The sequence below is a fragment of the Rutidosis leptorrhynchoides genome, chromosome 9, assembly GCF_046630445.1.
Source record: "Rutidosis leptorrhynchoides isolate AG116_Rl617_1_P2 chromosome 9, CSIRO_AGI_Rlap_v1, whole genome shotgun sequence".
Lineage (NCBI taxonomy): Eukaryota > Viridiplantae > Streptophyta > Magnoliopsida > Asterales > Asteraceae > Rutidosis > Rutidosis leptorrhynchoides.
Genome location: NC_092341.1, coordinates 296,164,251 through 296,185,384, shown reverse-complemented (window position 1 = coordinate 296,185,384; position 21,134 = coordinate 296,164,251). Strand labels below are relative to the sequence as shown.

At 31.6% G+C, this 21,134-nt stretch overlaps 1 pseudogene; it reads right to left on the bottom strand.

Moving 5' to 3' along the window:
- Nucleotides 1-21,134, bottom strand: part of LOC139868887 (uncharacterized) — a 68,346-nt pseudogene that overhangs the window by 6,569 nt on the left and 40,643 nt on the right.

Here is a 21,134-nt window from a genome sequence, read left to right as displayed (position 1 = left end):
ATACTTAAGTGGATGCACGGATGAGAAGATACGTGAACCCTTGGTCAAAAAGAATGGTTTACTCTAAGTGAAAAGAATCTCAAAAATGATTCCTTGTACCTCAACCTACTGATTCATGGAGATGATGTTTACGAGGGGGGTTGCGATTAGCCGTGAAATATTGAGAGTAGAAACCCACCTAGTGCCCTTCCTACAATGGGGTGACCATTGAGTGTACCTTGGAAAACTGATTTATCGGCCCGCGTTTTTGCCATGTCTAACCTTAAAAGGAACATTTTACAAGAGTAAAGACTTCCTAACAAATTTTTATAAATCTGCCATCCAAAGTGGCTCAAGAGTTTTTAACAAAGATCTTAATAGTAAGCTTCATCCCTAACGGAGGGCGAGAAGAAGTGTGATCCATACATGGTGTAGTCTAATACGAAAACCTTTAATAAAATCAACCACGGAAGTTTTGAAAAACCTTTAAACGTTTGATGTGACAACATATACGGAACGAAGTTCCTAGTAAATTTAGAAGTATGTACAACGTGTAACATTTTGCACAAAACTATTTGACTTAAGTTAAACAACTCAATAAAGGAGCGATTTTTAAATAATTTGAAGGTATAACTTAGTATGTACTAACCCAAAATAAGTAAGGGTAAATTTATTAACTTAATTATATACATACATATATGATTTTATAAATCGCATAAGTGACAGAAAAATTTTATTACTTTCATTTTTCCATAAATCTCGTGAGAACCGCACAATAAACGTGTAAAAATTTTGATAAACATAGTTTTTCGTATTTCAGAGGTTACAAGTTGAAAAAGATAGGGTGAAAAATGTTTGAATCATCGGGTGACATGTTACTAGGTAATGAAAACTAATGGATTAAATGTAGTTTTGATAATTATCAGGACATAAGTCTTTGGGCCAAAAATGTTTACGTGTGAAGCCGAGCTAAAAAGTGAGGTATGAAGGATAGAGCATGAGGACGAGAAGTTAATCGCTTCTTGACTTTGAAAAATGCCAAACAGGTTATGGTTAATATTAAAGTCGGAATACTGATGGTGTCAATATCACTAAATGAGAATCTCCTAGAATAAGTCAGGACTTAGAGTTATGTAAGAAAGAGTATCGTTCCAACAGGTGTGGCAAATAAGATCATTGGGGTGACGCAATAGTTTCGAATGGTTTAAGTGTTAGTGGATGCCCGAAGGCCCTGCATGACGTGGCAGTAAGTGCCTTTATCACATACACACACACACACATGAATCTCTCGATTTTGATGGTTGTAAAGTCTTCATGATGACTTGGATAAGAATAACACGAAAAAAAATTATATAACAAGCAACGAAAATTTTATAGAAATCGTTTAAGGTGATAATGTAAGAAAAGAAACGAAGTTCTTAGTAAACTAGAGTTATGTACAACATGTACTATTCTAAGTAAAATATCTTTTGAATAAAAGAATTGATTTGTAAAAGCGAAAGTAAAATTTCATATGTACTGGTAAAAAATAAGTAATTATTTACTTTATTATATATATGATTTCTAAAATTTGTACAAATGGCAATAAAATAAATTTATTTTTATAAACTTCGAGGGGATCGCATAGTAAAATAGTGTGAGTAAAATTTTGGCAAACGAAATTTTCATATTTCGGAGGTTACAAGTTGGAAAAAGATTGATGAGGATTGGGTAAAAGATTTTTGAAAATTTCGGGTGATATTTGAGGTAATAAAAACTATTAAATTTAAATGTGGTTGACGACTATTAGTAGGACATAAGTCTTTTGACCAAAAATGCTTAAGTGTGAAGTTGCTGCTTATAAGTAAGATACGAATGGGAGAGTATGAGGATGAGAATTAACCACCCATTGATTTTAGAAAATTTTGAACTGGTATGACTAATATCGAAGTAAGAAGGAAGATGATGGTGTGATTATCATCGAATGAGGGATCTCTCGGAATAAGTTAGGATTTAGAGTCGCGTAAGAACGAGTATCAAATAAGACTCTCGGGTAGTCTTTAATATAGAATCTGAATCGCTGAAGTGATGAGATACAATTTATTTTATGTATCATTGTGCAAGTTTGTCCATTGCATCAGTTTCTTTTATGGCTAGAAAGTAAGCAGTTTTGGTGAGACGGTCAACAATAACTCAGATAGTGTCCTAACCGCCTACCGTTTTCGGTAGCTTCGTGATGAAATCCATTGTTATTCCTTCCCATTTTCATTGTGAGATTTTGGGTTGTTGACATGCAACTAATAAGGTTTAGCTTCGGGCTATTTCTCTCCCCGTAAACTATTAATGGCCTACCATTCTCGCGAGGTATACGAATAATCTTCTCACTATAAATAACTTTCACTTTCATCCTTGAAAGCCAGTCCGTTCCAACTATTTCATCAAAGCTTCCTAACTTGATGAGTATTAGGTTAATCCTGGAGTCCATTCCAACTATTACAACAAGCTTCTAAAATTGATGGGTGTTAGGTTAATCTTAGGGTTCATTCCAACCAAATCTTACTATACTACCGTGAAAAATTCTATCAATCTTCTCAAATAACATCTGCTTGTGCGTAGGTAACGAATCCTTTCCAAATACTTCTTTAAAACTTCCAAGTTTTGTTGACATGAGGTCATCTCCAAATGACCCACCTGTTAATTTTAAGTTACCACCTTAAATTATTCCTCTATCTCTGCCAGCTTACCATTAGCTTGTTGTGATAACCCGGAAATTTTCGGCGAAATTTAAACAAAATTTCTTATATGATTTCATTTAACTTCGAACAAACTCCGACGATTCACGAACCATTATTTATAAATAATTACACATTTATTTGATATATTAATATTATTATTATTAATATCCTTTTTAAATAATATATCAATAATTAATATCATTATTGTCAGTATTGTTATTGTTATTATGATTAAAAACAATATTATATTATTATTATTATGATTACTATGATTATTAATATCATTAACATAATTTATATTATTATTACAATTATTAAGAGTACTATCATTACTAATATTATTATTAGTATTATTATTATTGTTACATTAATACAACTTATTTATAATAATATTTATCATTATTAATATTATTATTATTATTAATGATATTAAAAGTATTATTATTATTATTATCAATATATTTTTACTTTTATCATTATACTTAATAATATTAAGAATTATTATTATCAATATTATTATAATCATTAATATTATTATTTTTATTAGTATTTTTATTAAAAAATATTAATAGTATTATTATTAATAATAATAATAAAAAATGCAGATAACAAAAATTGGTTTCGGAATCTGCTTTTATTTTATTTTTTTCCAGATCACGATCTGTTTTCTTTTTATTTATTTTTTCTTTCTTGATCTGCTTTTGATATTTTTAAATCACGATCCAGAATTTTATTTATTTATTCCTTGTCGCCAATTTTTTTATCAAATCATGTTATATTTTTTATCTCTTCTACTGGTTATGATTTTGTATCTAGTGACCACAATAATGCTATAACAATCATCACCTGCAAACACAATTGAGAAAACATATATTTTTTCCCATCGATATCTCTGTTCTTAAACTTTTTTAGCCAAAAATTGATTTCGAATTTAATTACAAAATTTAATATTGCAATCACGTTAGGATTCCTTTACTCAAACTATCTGCAAAAGATGAAGCTCCAATTCATTCTAACAATTCTTAATTTCGAAGTCAAAGTTTAAAAATAAAAAGTCAACCTTTTTGTTCATCAAGAAATTTGTAATCGTGTTAATGTTTCTGTTAAAATTGATGATTCCTAAAGTTTGTAGGAATGATTTAAAGCCTATTTCATTTTATAACTTTATTCTAAAACGTTCGAAAAATAGAAATCAAATATTATTTTTTTTAAAAGCTGCGACAACAGCATTTTTTGTTCTTCTTATTTTTTTTCCTTCTCTCTTTTGTTGTTAATCCAATTAATCTCATAATGTTTCTGTTTCAATATCACAATATAATTCAAACTTTAAATTAGCTGTTATGACTTTGATTTGGTTTTGGGTCGATTGAATTGAGAAGAAGATGAGGAACACATAAATAAATACGGGTTATAAATATTTGAGAGAGTTTTAAAACAGAAAAACGGGCAACAACCCAATGGTTCAAGGTGTTTGCAAGTTAACGAGAGGTCGCGGGTTCGAGTCCCGGCCATGGCGTAATTTTTTTGGGAACCTTTTTAAGGTAGTTTTTATTTTTAACAAAATAATTGTTATTACTATTGTTGTTATTATTATTATTATTATTATTATTATTATTATTATTATTATTATTATTATTATTATTATTATTATTATTATTATTGTTGTTGTTGTTGTTATTATTATTATCATTCATTTATTATTAATATGATTATTAACATAAGTATTAGTTATTATTATTATTATTATTATTATTATTTATTATGCTAATACTAAACTCCATATTATAATTATCATTATCATTAATATGATTATTATTATCATTACCATTATTATTACTAATAATATTGTTAGTATTATCATTAAAGTTATTAGTTTCATCATTACTAATAAAATTATTATTTTTATTACTAAATGTATCATTTTCATTATTACTATCATTATTACTATCATTTTTACTAGTATTAATTATTATTACTATCAATAATATTATTATCATCCTAAAATTTATTATTATCATTACTATTATGAAAATTAATATAATATTACCATTATTATTATTATTATTATTATTATTATTATTATTAACATTAGTATTGTTATTATTAAAATTATTATCGTTATTATCATTTATACAAAAATTAACATTTTTGCTATCATCAAAACTATATTATTATTATTTTTAAAACCTTATTATGATTATTATCATATTTACTACTAGCATTATTATTGTTATTACAAAATAATACAACTATTTATTCATTATCATTATTAAGATCATTTTATCAAACAAATACTTATATATGGAATATATATATATATATATATATATATATATATATATATATATATATATATATATATATATATATATATATATATATATATATATATATATATATATATATATATATATATATATAAGTGTATATATACAGAAATATATATAACAATTGAAATAATATATACAAACTTATTCGATTACAAGTATATGTGTTAATATATATACTTGATATAGGTTTGTGAATCCGAGGACAACTCTGCACTTGTTCAGTGCCATCATACTCGTGAAATACGAAATACAGTATCGTGAGTTTTCATAGCTCCCTTTTTATATATTTTTGGGTTGAGAATACATGCGCAACTTTTATAACTGTTTTACATTTAGACACAAGTACTCAAACTTTTATGCTATATACGTGCTTTGTCATGCTAAATCCCTGCCGTAATATCGTTAATTGCTGAGGTATAAGATGCAAACTTAGTTATTGTAAGTAGCGCTACTGAGAGTGACGTCTCTAGTCAGTTGACCATTGGTCTTTGACTACATAATAATGATTCAACGACACGAATAACAAGTGTCACGAGGTAACTTTTGTTTAGTCGCGATATTACAAACTCAACATTACTTTTAGATTGGTATTTCTATATCAATCAACACTTTATATTGATATTTCTATATCAACTTTATTAAATCTTGGGTCTAACACTATTGTTGAAATCATATTATGATAAACCTATGAACTCACCAACTTTTTGGTTGACACAATTTAGCATGTTTATTCTCAGGTCCTACATGATGTTTCCGCGGTGTATTTGCTAATTGAAAGCAACATTTCAACGAGTCATTCATGGATAATTTGAAGGACTTGCATTAGCTAATTTGATGATGATTGCTTGCTATGCTTGGAGTCTTCATTACATATCATATCAATTAAAGATATTTAATGTGTTGTTTATTAAATACAATGTAATCTATTTATCTTCCGCTGCAAAACTCAATAAAACGTCTCATATAGAGTCGTTCTCGTTTATACAACTGTGATTTGATATAATTAGTCACAAATACCCCAGGCCCTATTTGGGGGTGTGACAGATTGGTATCAGAGCAGTACTGTTGTAGAGAACCAGAATTGCATTTTAAGTATGCCTTATACAATTAGGTACCTTAGCAATGTAGGACTACAACTTTTCTTGACTATAGTGCCTTTAATTGTTGCCTTTAATTGTTAAATGCTACACTATACTTTAGAAACTTTACTTATCTTAGAATGCCAAGCCAATCTAAGAACTCTGTTCACTTTTCTAAGTACTATCCAATTACGCCACCGCGTTTAAATGCGACACTATGATTTCTGAAATTCTTGACATTCCTAAGTCATCTATCATGGTTTGTGTATTACATATGTATTACATGAAATATTATCCATGAATTTTGAAACTCCTATATTTGTTACTATTCATACTCAAACGTATATAACTCCCTATTATATCACGTACCTATATGCCTTATGCCTTTATGCATCGGTTTGTGAACCAGAAAATGTCATTGAGTTATCGAGAATCTCAAAAACATTATAATGTCATCACTATTCATATTCATTACTTTCTATGCTTTCTTATTGTTTTGATCATTGAATTTTCCTGCGGATGACATCTACGAAACTATAGAATAGAAAGTGTTTGGATTACTGATTTAAAGGATCATATAGCTCAAGCCCCCTGGACCTGAATAGGTCATTACGAATTGAAAATCTTTAATCAAAAGATTATCAGATTACATACTTATCATCTAGACACGTCATACTACCAATATTAGAGTATAGACACATCATATCTCATTATATCTTATCGTATCTATCCCAATAATCTTTGTCTAACACTTTTCCTAAATTTCCTCCGTAAATTACGGAAATCTTTTTGCTACATATACATATTCAAGGAGATAAATATATCATCCAGTATTCAATACTAATCTCATATCAAACCCTAATTCAAATCACATAATATGGATTTCTCAACTGATTCCTCGAGCTCCAATGGTAGCGTAACCGGAACAAACGAACCAATCAGCCATCATCTATTTTGGATGAATTGGGGATGGGTTCGTAGTAAATTTAATCAATGGAGACAAGAAGAAGGTAATCCCTTCCACCAACCAAATTCACCTCTTGGTGAAGAACCTGAAGCACTTACCGGCGAACCCGTTCGGAACACTATTTTCACCTTCATTTCCAGGATATCCAGTCACGAATATATAATATCTAAAATTCTAGATCTTATTCATCCACTTGTCCGAACCGCCAATCATCCCGGAATAATAGAAGAAGTCAACGAGCTTCGCGCTCGAGTGGTGGCTCTGGAGAATATGGTGCGAAACCTACGAACACCAGCAGCAGCACCAGTAGCATAACCAGTACCATCAGCATCACCACCAACAGCATCAGCTTCACCACCAACAACATCTGCATCCCACGCCTCAACATCACACTCAGTACCTCGGATATCAACATCATACGCCCCATAAATACCAAAGAATATTAGTAATAATGAGTTAAGATGTATTGACTCATTCTTCCTGAAGAATTATATGTATACTTTATGTATATATGGTTTGGAACAATAATAAATCTTTTTGTACTAAGCTATTACGTGTGAATCTTAACTAGTATGTACTACTTGGTTAATTCATATCACTAATATGCTATGATGTACATCCTTCGTTAATGACTTAACAGTCGTTAATAACTGCTTCAACACAATGAACTCCATTTCATAATAAACCAAGTGAATTACTCAAATACAAGATTGATTGTATACTTCCATTTTTGATATACTCGAAACTTTTTAGAAAAATATTATTCGTGTCTTGTGAATTTCACAAGGATTCCACGAGCACCAACATCATACACCAAGGTATATCTATAACAATGAACGATGAACTATTGAATCATAACTTCATTAGCGAAATATTTCGCGACGATTATTAAATCTCTAAGATTTTGGAGATTATTTATTCTCGTTTCAACAGTAAATTAAATGAGTTTAATATTATATTACTCATTAAACCTATATTATATCTGAAGAATACATATATGAACGTATATCTTCATAAAGATTGTAATTCTTTTGTACAAACTGTTAATTGTGAAAATATTTTAACGGGTAGGTAATACCCGAGAAATATTTAGATTTCACATTAATATGTTACACCGTACATTCTACAAATTCTGATTCAATAACCAGTAACTATACATCCACAAGATATATGTATCCGTTCACTAAAAAGAACAACCATCTTCATACAAATTCAATTACCTATTCTAATTTTGACATATCAGAATTCAAGTAAAGCTTTAGCAGGTGTTATCCTTCTAAAAATCACTACATTCATGAATTATATTCATTCGTATTCTATGATGAATTATCACATCAAACCACCAAAATTATCGTTCATTTCTTTTGAAATCAACAACGCCTATTCATCAACCATTAGATCCATTGACGATTACAATCAGCGTTTAATCACCTAAAAATGAAATTTCTTGAAACCATCTCGGATTGATAATCAATGATTCAAATATGGCTGCATTAAATGCAGAGGAAACAGCAAAATTGTAGATGGTCTCAATGGCCAAAAGTTTGATAATAAAGAATGGTACGTTGGAAAAGCTCAAAAGAAAATTTGGAACTGAAAAACGGATTGAGCTAACCATGGAGGAGACCAAGGACAAATACAAGGACCAAACCCTATATTCAAAGAATCCATGTAATTCTGGATCCGATGAAATCTTTAGAGAATATCTTGCTCCGAAGTCATGTTAAAAGCTTGCGAAAAATTTTTCTTCATCAACTTTCAAACTTAGAAAATCCAAAATATCATCATAAATATCTTCTATATTTCTGAAGATATCTTCATAATGATTCTTGTCCGCAATTAATTATCTCTTTGCGATATCTTTATCACATCATAAAGGAAACTGTTTTAGTTTCTATATTATGTAAAATTCAAGTTTAAATTATAAATGTTTTGAAGAACTGTTGGGAATTGAAGCATGAGTTAGTATAATATAATGACGTCAGGCCAACGTGATTATATTATAGTAAGTCATGCTAAATTTTTAATGGAAGATGATGATTCATAGACTTTATAATCACCATTTGCCATGTTACACGACTCTTACATTCTATTTAACCTTTAAACATATCAAGAAAATATTTTTCTTGATGATTCGGTCTTTTCCGGATATTCTGGTAATTTGACAAATCAAATCATGATATTATGTTCCTTTCTACTTTATATATATTATGATCATTCGAAACTTCATACCTACAAATGCTGGACCATTACTCGCTTTACTTAGAGTCGAGAGGAGAATAAAAAGGCAAAGAGCTCCGATATATAAGGGAAAATACAAAGTCCGATAACAACACGGAAATTACAAACCGTGTATATCAATGCGTATAGCAACATAAAGACACGAGAGAATTAAAAATACTATAACCTCAAGAGCATAGTAGAAGTAAACAGATTCCTCTGGTGGTAAAAGAAAAAGAAGAATGACTGCATATATGGTCAATATAATAACAAGTATCAATACAGGATTGACCATATTAACAAATCTTTTGGAAGTATGAATTCATTAAGAAAGTATAGAAGTGGTGAAGATAATGAAATGGAAGAAGATAATTTATAGCAAAATTTCCAAACACATCAATCGAGGCAATTCACCGCATTTAATCAAAGAAATCTCAAAATTTCGTAAATACCGGAGAATCAAATCTTATAGATTACGAAGATTTCCTTTAATCCCTTGAATTCTGGAAATCAATTGTGACTACGTCAAAAGTTAAGGCGAACATTTAATTTTCTCATTCACTCTTTTACGATAGCTTCGTTTATACGCTTCCTATAATCGAATCATTTTATCCATATTATTCAATAGTGATAAAACTTTATTTTTCAACTTATATTCATCATTATAATATTCTTGTTGTAAACAATGATGATATCTATCAAATTTCATAACTATAATTTTCATAAACTACTCTCTGTTTTGTCTGCCCTAATATTGTGGCATAAACGCTCAAAGTTTTAAATAAGATCAACACTATTCATAACACATTTTATGTATTCAATTTACTGAAATGACTTGTATAACATCATCATTTTGAATGATCTCCGCATTAATAATAAAATGTACTTCATCGAAGAACCTATAGAATTTATGGTTCGTATGAATTAAACGCTTGAAACAAAATAATATTCTATCCGTTGGAATTCACGAAAGGCCCCGAGAATACCTGGGAACATGAAAACCAAACAAAACGTAAATATCCTCGTCTATGTACGAACAACGCCGATTGATGGCAACAACTAAATTTCAGGACGAAATTTCTTTTAACGGGTAGGTACCGTGATAACCCGGAAATTTCCGGCAAAATTTAAACAAAATTTATTATATGATTTCATTTAACTTCGAACAAACTCCGACGATTCACGAACCATTATTTATAAATAATTACACATTTATTTGATATATTAATATTATTATTATTAATATCCTTTTTAAATAATATATCAATAATTAATATCATTATTGTCAGTATTGTTATTGTTATTATGATTAAAAACAATATTATATTATATTATTATTATTATTATTATTACTATGATTATTAATATCATTAACATAATTTATATTATTATTACAATTATTAAGAGTACTATCATTACTAATATTATTATTAGTATTATTATTATTGTTACATTAATACAACTTATTTATAATAATATTTATCATTATTAATATTATTATTATTATTATTATTATTATTAATGATATTAAAAGTATTATTATTAATATTGTCAATATATTTTTACTTTTATCATTATACTTAATAATATTAAGAATTATTATTATCAATATTATTATAATCATTAATATTATTATTATTATTAGTATTTTTATTAAAAAATATTAATAGTATTAATAGTATTATTATTAATATATTTATTATTAATATTAATAAAAAAATGCAGATAACAAAATTTGGTTTAGGAATCTGCTTTTATTTTATTTTTTTTTCCAGATCACGATCTGTTTTCTTTTTATTTTTTTCTTTCTTGATCTGCTTTTGATATTTTTAAATCACGATCCAGAATTTTATTTATTTATTCCCTGTCGCCAATTTTTTTTATCAAATCATGTTATATTTTTTATCTCTTCTACTGGTTATGATTTTGTATCTAGTGACCACAATAATTTTTTTCCCAATATCTCTGTTCTTAAACTTTTTTAGCCAAAAATTGATTTCGAATTTAATTACAAAATGTAATATTGCAATCATGTTAGGATTCCTTTACTCAAACTATCTGCAAAAGATGAAGCTCCGATTCATTCTAACAATTCTTAATTTCGAAGTCAAAGTTTAAAAATAAAAAGTCAACCTTTTTGTTCATCAAGAAATTCGTAATCGTGTTAATGTTTTTGTTAAAATTGATGATTCCTAAAGTTTGTAGGAATGATTTAAAGCCTATTTCATTTTATAACTTTATTCTAAAACGTTCAAAAAATAGAAATCAAATATTATTATTTTTTTAAAAGCTGCGACAGCAGCATTTTTTGTTCTTCTTATTTTTTATTTTTTTTCTCTCTTTTGTTGTTAATCCAATTAATCTCATAACGTTTCTGTTTCAATATCACAATATAATTCAAACTTTAAATTAGCTGTTATGACTTTGATTTGGTTTTGGGTCGATTGAATTGAGAAAAAGATGAGGAACACATAAATAAATACGGGTTATAAATATTTGAGAGAGTTTTAAAACAGAAAAACGGGCAACAGCCCAATGGTTTAAGGTGTTTACAAGTTAACGAGAGGTCGCGGGTTCGAGTCCCGGCCATGGCGTAATTTTTTTTGGGAACCTTTTTAAGGTAGTTTTTCTTTTTAACAAAATAATTGTTATTACTATTGTTATTATTATTATTATTATTATTATTATTATTATTATTATTATTATTATTATTATTATTGTTGTTGTTGTTATTGAAATGTCCCGTTCTTATTGATTAAAAACGTTCCATATTAATTGATTTCGTTGCGAGGTTTTGACCTCTATATGAGACGTTTTTCAAATACTGCATTCATTTTTAAAACGAACCATAACCTTTATTTCATAAATAAAGGTTTAAAAAGATTTACGTAGATTATCAAATAATGATAATCTAAAATATCCTGTTTACACACGACCATTACATAATGGTTTACAATACAAATATGTTACATCGAAATCAGTTTCTTGAATGCAATTTTTACACAATATCATACAAACATGGACTCCAAATCTTGTCCTTATTTTAGTATGAAACAGCGGAAGCTCTTAATATTCACCTGAGAATAAACATGCTTTAAACGTCAACAAAAATGTTGGTGAGTTATAGGTTTAACCTATATTTATCAAATCGTAACAATAGACCACAAGATTTCATATTTCAATATACATCCCATACATAGAGATAAAAATCATTCATATGGTGAACACCTGGTAACCGACATTAACAAGATGCATATATAAGAATATCCCCATCATTCCGGGACACCCTTCGGATATGATATAAATTTCGAAGTACTAAAGCATCCGGTACTTTGGATGGGGTTTGTTAGGCCCAATAGATCTATCTTTAGAATTCGCGTCAATTAGGGTGTCTGTTCCCTAATTCTTAGATTACCAGACTTAATAAAAAGGGGCATATTCGATTTCGATAATTCAACCATAGAATGTAGTTTCACGTACTTGTGTCTATTTTGTAAATCATTTATAAAACCTGCATGTATTCTCATCCCAAAAATATTAGATTTTAAAAGTGGGACTATAACTCACTTTCACAGATTTTTACTTCGTCGGGAAGTAAGACTTGGCCACTGGTTGATTCACGAACCTATAACAATATATACATATATATCAAAGTATGTTCAAAATATATTTACAACACTTTTAATATATTTTGATGTTTTAAGTTTATTAAGTCAGCTGTCCTCGTTAGTAACCTACAACTAGTTGTCCACAGTTAGATGTACAGAAATAAATCGATAAATATTATCTTGAATCAATCCACGACCCAGTGTATACGTATCTCAGTATTGATCACAACTCAAACTATATATATTTTAGAATCAACCTCAACCCTGTATAGCTAACTCCAACATTCACATATAGAGTGTCTATGGTTGTTCCGAAATATATATAGATGTGTCGACATGATAGGTCGAAACATTGTATACGTGTCTATGGTATCTCAAGATTACAAAATATACCATACAAGTTGATTAAGTTATGGTTGGAATAGATTTGTTACCAATTTTCACGTAGCTAAAATGATAAAAATTATCCAATCTTGTTTTACCCATAACTTCTTCATTTTAAATCCGTTTTGAGTGAATCAAATTGCTATGGTTTCATATTGAACTCTATTTTATGAATCTAAATATAAAAAGTATAGGTTCATAGTCGTAAAAATAAGTTACAAGTCGTTTTTGTAAAGGTAGTCATTTCAGTCTAAAGAACGACGTCTAGATGACCATTTTAGAAAACATACTTCCACTTTGAGTTTAACCATAATTTTTGGATATAGTTTCATGTTCATAATAAAAATCATTTTCGCAGAATAACAACTTTTAAATCAAAGTTTATCATAGTTTTTAATTAACTAACCCAAAACAGCCCGCGGTGTTACTACGACGGCGTAAATCCGGTTTTACGGTGTTTTTTGTGTTTCCAGGATTTAAATCATTAAGTTAGCATATCATATAGATATAGAACATGTGTTTAGTTGATTTTACAAGTCAAGTTAGAAGGATTAACTTTTGTTTGCGAACAAGTTTAGAATTAACTAAACTATGTTCTAGTGATTACAAGTTTAAACCTTCGAATAAGATAGCTTTATATGTATGAATCGAATGATGTTATGAACATCATTACTACCTTAAGTTCCTTGGATAAACCTACTGGAAAAGAGAAAAATGGATCTAGCTTCAACGGATCCTTGGATGGCTCGAAGTTCTTGAAGCAGAATCATGACACGAAAACAAGTTCAAGTAAGATCATCACTTGAAATAAGATTGTTATAGTTATAGAAATTGAACCAAAGTTTGAATATGATTATTACCTTGTATTAGAATGATAACCTACTGTAAGAAACAAAGATTTCTTGAGGTTGGATGATCACCTTACAAGATTGGAAGTGAGCTAGCAAACTTGAAAGTATTCTTGATTTTATGAAACTAGAACTTTTGGAATTTATGAAGAACACTTAGAACTTGAAGATAGAACTTGAGAGAGATTAATTAGATGAAGAAAATTGAAAAATGAAAGTGTTTGTAGGTGTTTTTGGTCGTTGGTGTATGGATCAGATATAAAGGATATGTAATTTTGTTTTCATGTAAATAAGTCATGAATGATTACTCATATTTTTGTAATTTTATGAGATATTTCATGCTAGTTGCCAAATGATGGTTCCCACATGTGTTAGGTGACTCACATGGGCTGCTAAGAGCTGATCATTGGAGTATATATACCAATAGTACATACATCTAAAAGCTGTGTATTGTACGAGTACGAATACGGGTGCATACGAGTAGAATTGTTGATGAAACTGAACGAGGATGTAATTGTAAGCATTTTTGTTAAGTAGAAGTATTTTGATAAGTGTCTTGAAGTCTTTCAAAAGTGTATGAATACATATTAAAACACTACATGTATATACATTTTAACTGAATCGTTAAGTCATCGTTAGTCGTTACATGTAAATGTTGTTTTGAAACCTTTAGGTTAACGATCTTGTTAAATGTTGTTAACCCAATGTTTATAATATCAAATGAGATTTTAAATTATTATATTATCATGATATTATCATGTATGAATATCTCTTAATATGATATATATACATTAAATGTCTTTACAACGATAATCGTTACATATATGTCTCGTTTAAAAATCATTAAGTTAGTAGTCTTGTTTTTACATATGTAGTTCATTGTTAATATACTTAATGATATGTTTACTTATCATAGTATCATGTTAACTATATATATATATCCATATATATTTCATCATATAGTTTTTACAAGTTTTAACGTTCGTGAATCACCGGTCAACTTGGGTGGTCAATTGTCTATATGAAACATATTTTAATTAATCAAGTCTTAACAAGTTTGATTTCTTAACATGTTGGAAACATTTAATCATGTAAATATCAATCTCAATTAATATATATAAACATGGAAAAGTTCGGGTCACTACAGTACCTACCCGTTAAATAAATTTCGTCCCGAAATTTTAAGCTGTTGAAGGTGTTGATGAATCTTCTGGAAATAGATGCGGGTATTTCTTCTTCATCTGATCTTCACGCTCCCAGGTGAGCTCGGGTCCTCTACGAGCATTCCATCAAACCTTAACAATTGGTATCTTGTTTTGCTTAAGTCTTTTAACCTCACGATCCATTATTTCGACGGGTTCTTCGATGAATTGAAGTTTTTCGTTGATTTGGATTTCATCTAATGGAATAGTGAGATCTTCTTTAGCAAAACATTTCTTCAAATTCGAGACGTGGAAAGTGTTATGTACACCCGCGAGTTCTTGAGGTAACTCAAGTCGGTAAGCTACTGGTCCGACACGATCAATAATCTTGAATGGTCCAATATACCTTGGATTTAATTTCCCTCGTTTACCAAATCGAACAACGCCTTTCCAAGGTGCAACTTTAAGCATGACCATCTCTCCAATTTCAAATTCTATATCTTTTCTTTTAATGTCAGCATAGCTCTTTTGTCGACTTTGGGCGGTTTTCAACCGTTGTTGTATTTGGATGATCTTCTCGGTAGTTTCTTGTATAATCTCCGGACCCGTAATCTGTCTATCCCCCACTTCACTCCAACAAATCGGAGACCTGCAATTTCTACCATAAAGTGCTTCAAACGGCGCCATCTCAATGCTTGAATGGTAGCTGTTGTTGTAGGAAAATTTTGCTAATGGTAGATGTCGATCCCAACTGTTTCCGAAATCAATAACACATGCTCGTAGCATGTCTTCAAGCGTTTGTATCGTCCTTTCACTCTGCCCATCAGTTTGTGGATGATAGGCAGTACTCATGTCTAGACGAGTTCCTAATGCTTGCTGTAATGTCTGCCAGAATCTTGAAATAAATCTGCCATCCCTATCAGAGATAATAGAGATTGGTATTCCATGTCTGGAGACGACTTCCTTCAAATACAGTCGTGCTAACTTCTCTATCTTGTCATCTTCTCTTATTGGCAGGAAGTGTGCTGATTTGGTGAGACGATCAACTATTACCCAAATAGTATCAAAACCACTTGCAGTCCTTGGCAATTTAGTGATGAAATCCATGGTAATGTTTTCCCATTTCCATTCTGGGATCTCGGGTTGTTGAAGTAGACCTGATGGTTTCTGATGCTCAGCTTTGACCTTAGAACACGTCAAACATTCTCCTACGTATTTAGCAACATCGGCTTTCATACCCGGCCACCAAAAATGTTTCTTGAGATCCTTGTACATCTTCCCCGTTCTAGGATGTATTGAGTATCTGGTTTTATGAGCTTCTCTAAGTACCATTTCTCTCATATCTCCAAATTTTGGTACCCAAATCCTTTCAGCCCTATACCGGGTTCCATCTTCCCGAATATTAAGATGCTTCTCCGATCCTTTGGGTATTTCATCCTTTAAATTTCCCTCTTTTAAAACTCCTTGTTGCGCCTCCTTTATTTGAGTAGTAAGGTTATTATGAATCATTATATTCATAGATTTTACTCGAATGGGTTCTCTGTCCTTCCTGCTCAAGGCATCGGCTACCACATTTGCCTTCCCCGGGTGGTAACGAATCTCAAAGTCGTAATCATTCAACAATTCAATCCACGTACGCTGCCTCATATTCAGTTGTTTCTGATTAAATATGTGTTGAAGACTTTTATGGTCGGTATATATAATACTTTTGACCCCATATAAGTAGTGCCTCCAAGTCTTTAATGCAAAAACAACCGCGCCTAATTCCAAATCATGCATCGTATAATTTTGCTCGTGAATCTTCAATTGTCTAGATGCATAAGCAATCACCTTCGTTCGTTGCATTAATACACAACCAAGACCTTGCTTTGATGCATCACAATAAATCACAAAATCATCATTCCCTTCAGGCAATGACAATATATGTGCCGTAGTTAGCTTTTTCTTCAATAACTGAAACGCTTTCTCTTGTTCATCATTCCATTCAAATTTCTTCCCTTTATGCGTTAATGCAGTCAAGGGTTTTGCTATTCTGGAAAAGTCTTGGATGAACCTTCTGTAGTAACTAGCTAGTCCTAAAAACTGGCGTATGTGTTTCGGAGTTTTCGGGGTTTCCCACTTTTCAACAGTTTCTATCTTTGCCGGATCCACCTTAATACCTTCTTTGTTCACTATGTGACCGAGGAATTGAACTTCTTCCAACCAAAATGCACACTTTGAAAACTTAGCGTACAATTCTTCCTTCCTCAATACTTCTAACACCTTTCTCAAATGTTCACCGTGTTCTTGGTCATTCTTTGAGTAAATAAGTATGTCATCAATGAAAACAATGACAAACTTGTCAAGGTATGGTCCACACACTCGGTTCATAAGGTCCATGAACACAGCTGGTGCATTAGTTAAACCAAACGGCATGACCATAAACTCGTAATGACTGTAACGTGTTCTGAAAGCAGTCTTTGGAATATCATCTTCTTTCACCCGCATTTGATGATACCCGGAACGTAAGTCAATCTTTGAATAAACCGACGAGCCTTGTAGTTGATCAAATAAGTCGTCAATTCTCGGTAGTGGGTAGCGGTTCTTGATGGTAAGTTTGTTCAACTCTCGGTAGTCGATACACAACCTGAATGTACCATCTTTCTTCTTGACAAACAAAACAGGAGCTCCCCACGGTGATGTGCTTGGTCGAATGAAACCACGCTCTAAAAGTTCTTGTAATTGGCTTTGCAGTTCTTTCATCTCGCTGGGTGCGAGTCTGTAAGGAGCACGAGCTATTGGTGCAGCTTCTGGTACAAGATCTATTTGAAATTCAACGGATCGATGTGGGGGTAATCCCGGTAATTCTTTCGGAAATACATCGGGAAATTCTTTTGCAATGGGAACATCATTGATGCTCTTTTATTCAGTTTGTACTTTCTCGACGTGTGCTAGAACAGCATAGCAACCTTTTCTTATTAGTTTTTGTGCCTTCAAATTACTAATAAGATGTAGCTTCGTGTTGCCCTTTTCTCCGTACACCATTAAGGGTTTTCCTTTTTCTCGTATAATGCGAATTGCATTTTTGTAACAAACGATCTCTGCTTTCACTTCTTTCAACCAGTCCATACCGATTATCACATCAAAACTCCCTAACTCTACTGGTATCAAATCAATCTTAAATGTTTCGCTAACCAGTTTAATTTCTCGATTCCGACATATATTATCTGCTGAAATTAATTTACCATTTGCTAATTCGAGTAAAAATTTACTATCCAAAGGTATCAATGGACAACTTAATTTAGCACAAAAATCTCTACTCATATAGCTTCTATCCGCACCCGAATCAAATAAAACGTAAGCAGATTTATTGTCAATAAGAAACGTACCCGTAACAAGCTCCGGGTCTTCTTGTGCCTCTGCCGCATTAATATTGAAAACTCTTCCGCGGCCTTGTCCATTCGTGTTCTCCTGGTTCGGGCAATTTCTAATAATGTGGCCCGGTTTTCCACATTTATAACAAACTACATTGGCATAACTTGCTCCGACACTACTTGCTCCGCCATTACTCGTTCCGACACCATTTGTTCCTTTCGTTCTATTAACCCCTGGTCCGTAGACCTCACACTTCACCGCGCTATGACCATTTCTTTTACACTTGTTGCAAAATTTGGTGCAGAACCCCGAGTGATACTTTTCACACCTTTGGCATAGCTGCTTCTGATTGTTGTTGTTATTGCGGTTATTATTGTTGTTGGGATGATTATTGTAGTTGCTGTTGTTGTTGTTGTTGTTGTTGTTGTTGGGCCGTTTGTTGTAGTTGCGATTGATGTTGCGATTGTTGGGATAATTGTTGCGATTATTGTTGTAATTGCTGTTGTTGTTGTATTGGTGATTCTTATCACCGTTTTCCTCCCACTTTCTTTTGACTTGCTTCACATTGGCCTCTTCAGCAGTCTGTTCTTTAATTCTTTCTTCAATCTGGTTCACTAGTTTGTGAGCCATTCTACATGCCTGTTGTATGGAGGCGGGCTCGTGTGAACTTATATCTTCTTGGATTCTTTTCGGTAATCCTTTCACAAACGCGTCGATCTTCTCTTCCTCATCTTCGAATGCTCCCGGACACAATAGGCACAATTCTGTGAATCGTCTTTTGTACGTGGTAATATCAAATCCTTGGGTTCATAACGCTCTAAGTTCTGTCTTGAGCTTATTGACCTCTGTTCTGGGACGGTACTTCTCGTTCATCAAGTGCTTGAATGCTGACCACGGTAGTGCGTACGCATCGTCTTGTCCCACTTGCTCTAGATAGGTATTCCACCACGTTAACGCAGAACCTGTGAAGGTATGCGTAGCGTACTTCACTTTGTCCTCTTCAGTACACTTACTTATGGCAAACACCGATTCGACCTTCTCGGTCCACCGTTTCAATCCGATCGGTCCTTCGGTTCCATCAAATTCCAAAGGTTTGCAGGCAGTGAATTCTTTGTAGGTGCATCCTACACGATTTCCTGTACTGCTAGATCCAAGGTTATTGTTGGTATGTAGCGCAGCCTGTACTGCGGCTATGTTTGAAGCTAGAAAAGTACGGAATTCCTCTTCATTCATATTCACGGTGTGTCGAGTAGTCGGTGCCATTTCCTTCAAAATAGTCAAATGGAACAAGTTAATCATACAGAATATTAAGAGTAGTTAATAGTATTTCGTAGCATAATATGAACTCATTTATAAAAGCTTTTTCTTCATATTAGCATTTTATAAGTTTAAATTCGGGTAGTACCTACCCGTTAAGTTCATACTTAGTAGCTAATATACAATTCAACTACTACAATTCTATATGAAAAACTGATTATAATAATATTTCGCGTTCAAACTTTTACACAATATTTTACAAACTTACAATACCGCTTATTTTACATATAACATGAAATATAGCACACAATAAATTTGATACAAGATGGTTGTGAAGATAATTCTAGCTAGTACACAAGTCGTTCAGCAAAGGCAATAAAGACACGTAATTCATACGTCCAGAAACAAGTCATGCATTCTGGTTTTACTAGGATTACTTCCCATCCTTGGTCTTGTGGAACATAACCGTTATGGCCGTTGATAAAACAGCGTGTTGTAACGTCGTCAAAGGGACGAGGGTTACGTAATGTCCAACAGTCCCGTAACAATCTAAAAACCTCATTTCTTACCCCAATTACCGACTCCGTCACTTGTGGGAACGTTTTGTTTAATAGTTGTAGCCCGATGTTCTTGTTCTCACTTTGGTGAGAAGCGAACATTACTAATCCGTAAGCATAACATGCTTCTTTATGTTGCATGCTAGCCGCTTTTTCTAAATCACGAAGTCCTATATTCGGATATACTGAGTCAAAATAATTTCTTAACCCGTTGCGTAAAATAGCATTTGGGTTCCCCGCAATATATGCGTCAAAGTAAACACATCGTAACTTATGGATTTCCCAATGTGATATCCCCCATCTTTCGAACGAAAGCCTTTTATAAACCAAGGCATTCTTAGAACGTTCTTCGAATGTCTTACAAACTGATCTCGCCTTAAATAGTTGTGCCGAGGAATTCTGACCGACTCTAGACAAGATTTCATCAATCATGTCTCCGGGTAGGTCTCTTAAAATATTGGGTTGTCTATCCATTTTGTGTTTTTAAACTGTAAAATAGACAAGAGTTAGATTCATAAAAAAATACTTATTAATACAAGCAATTTTTACATATATCATAAAGCATAAGCACACTATATTACATATATTACACCACACGAATACAACTATCTTATTCCGACTCGCTCGTTTCTTCTTCTTCAGTTTTGGTTCGTTTTGCCAAGTTTCTAGGGATATATGATGTTCCCCTAATACGA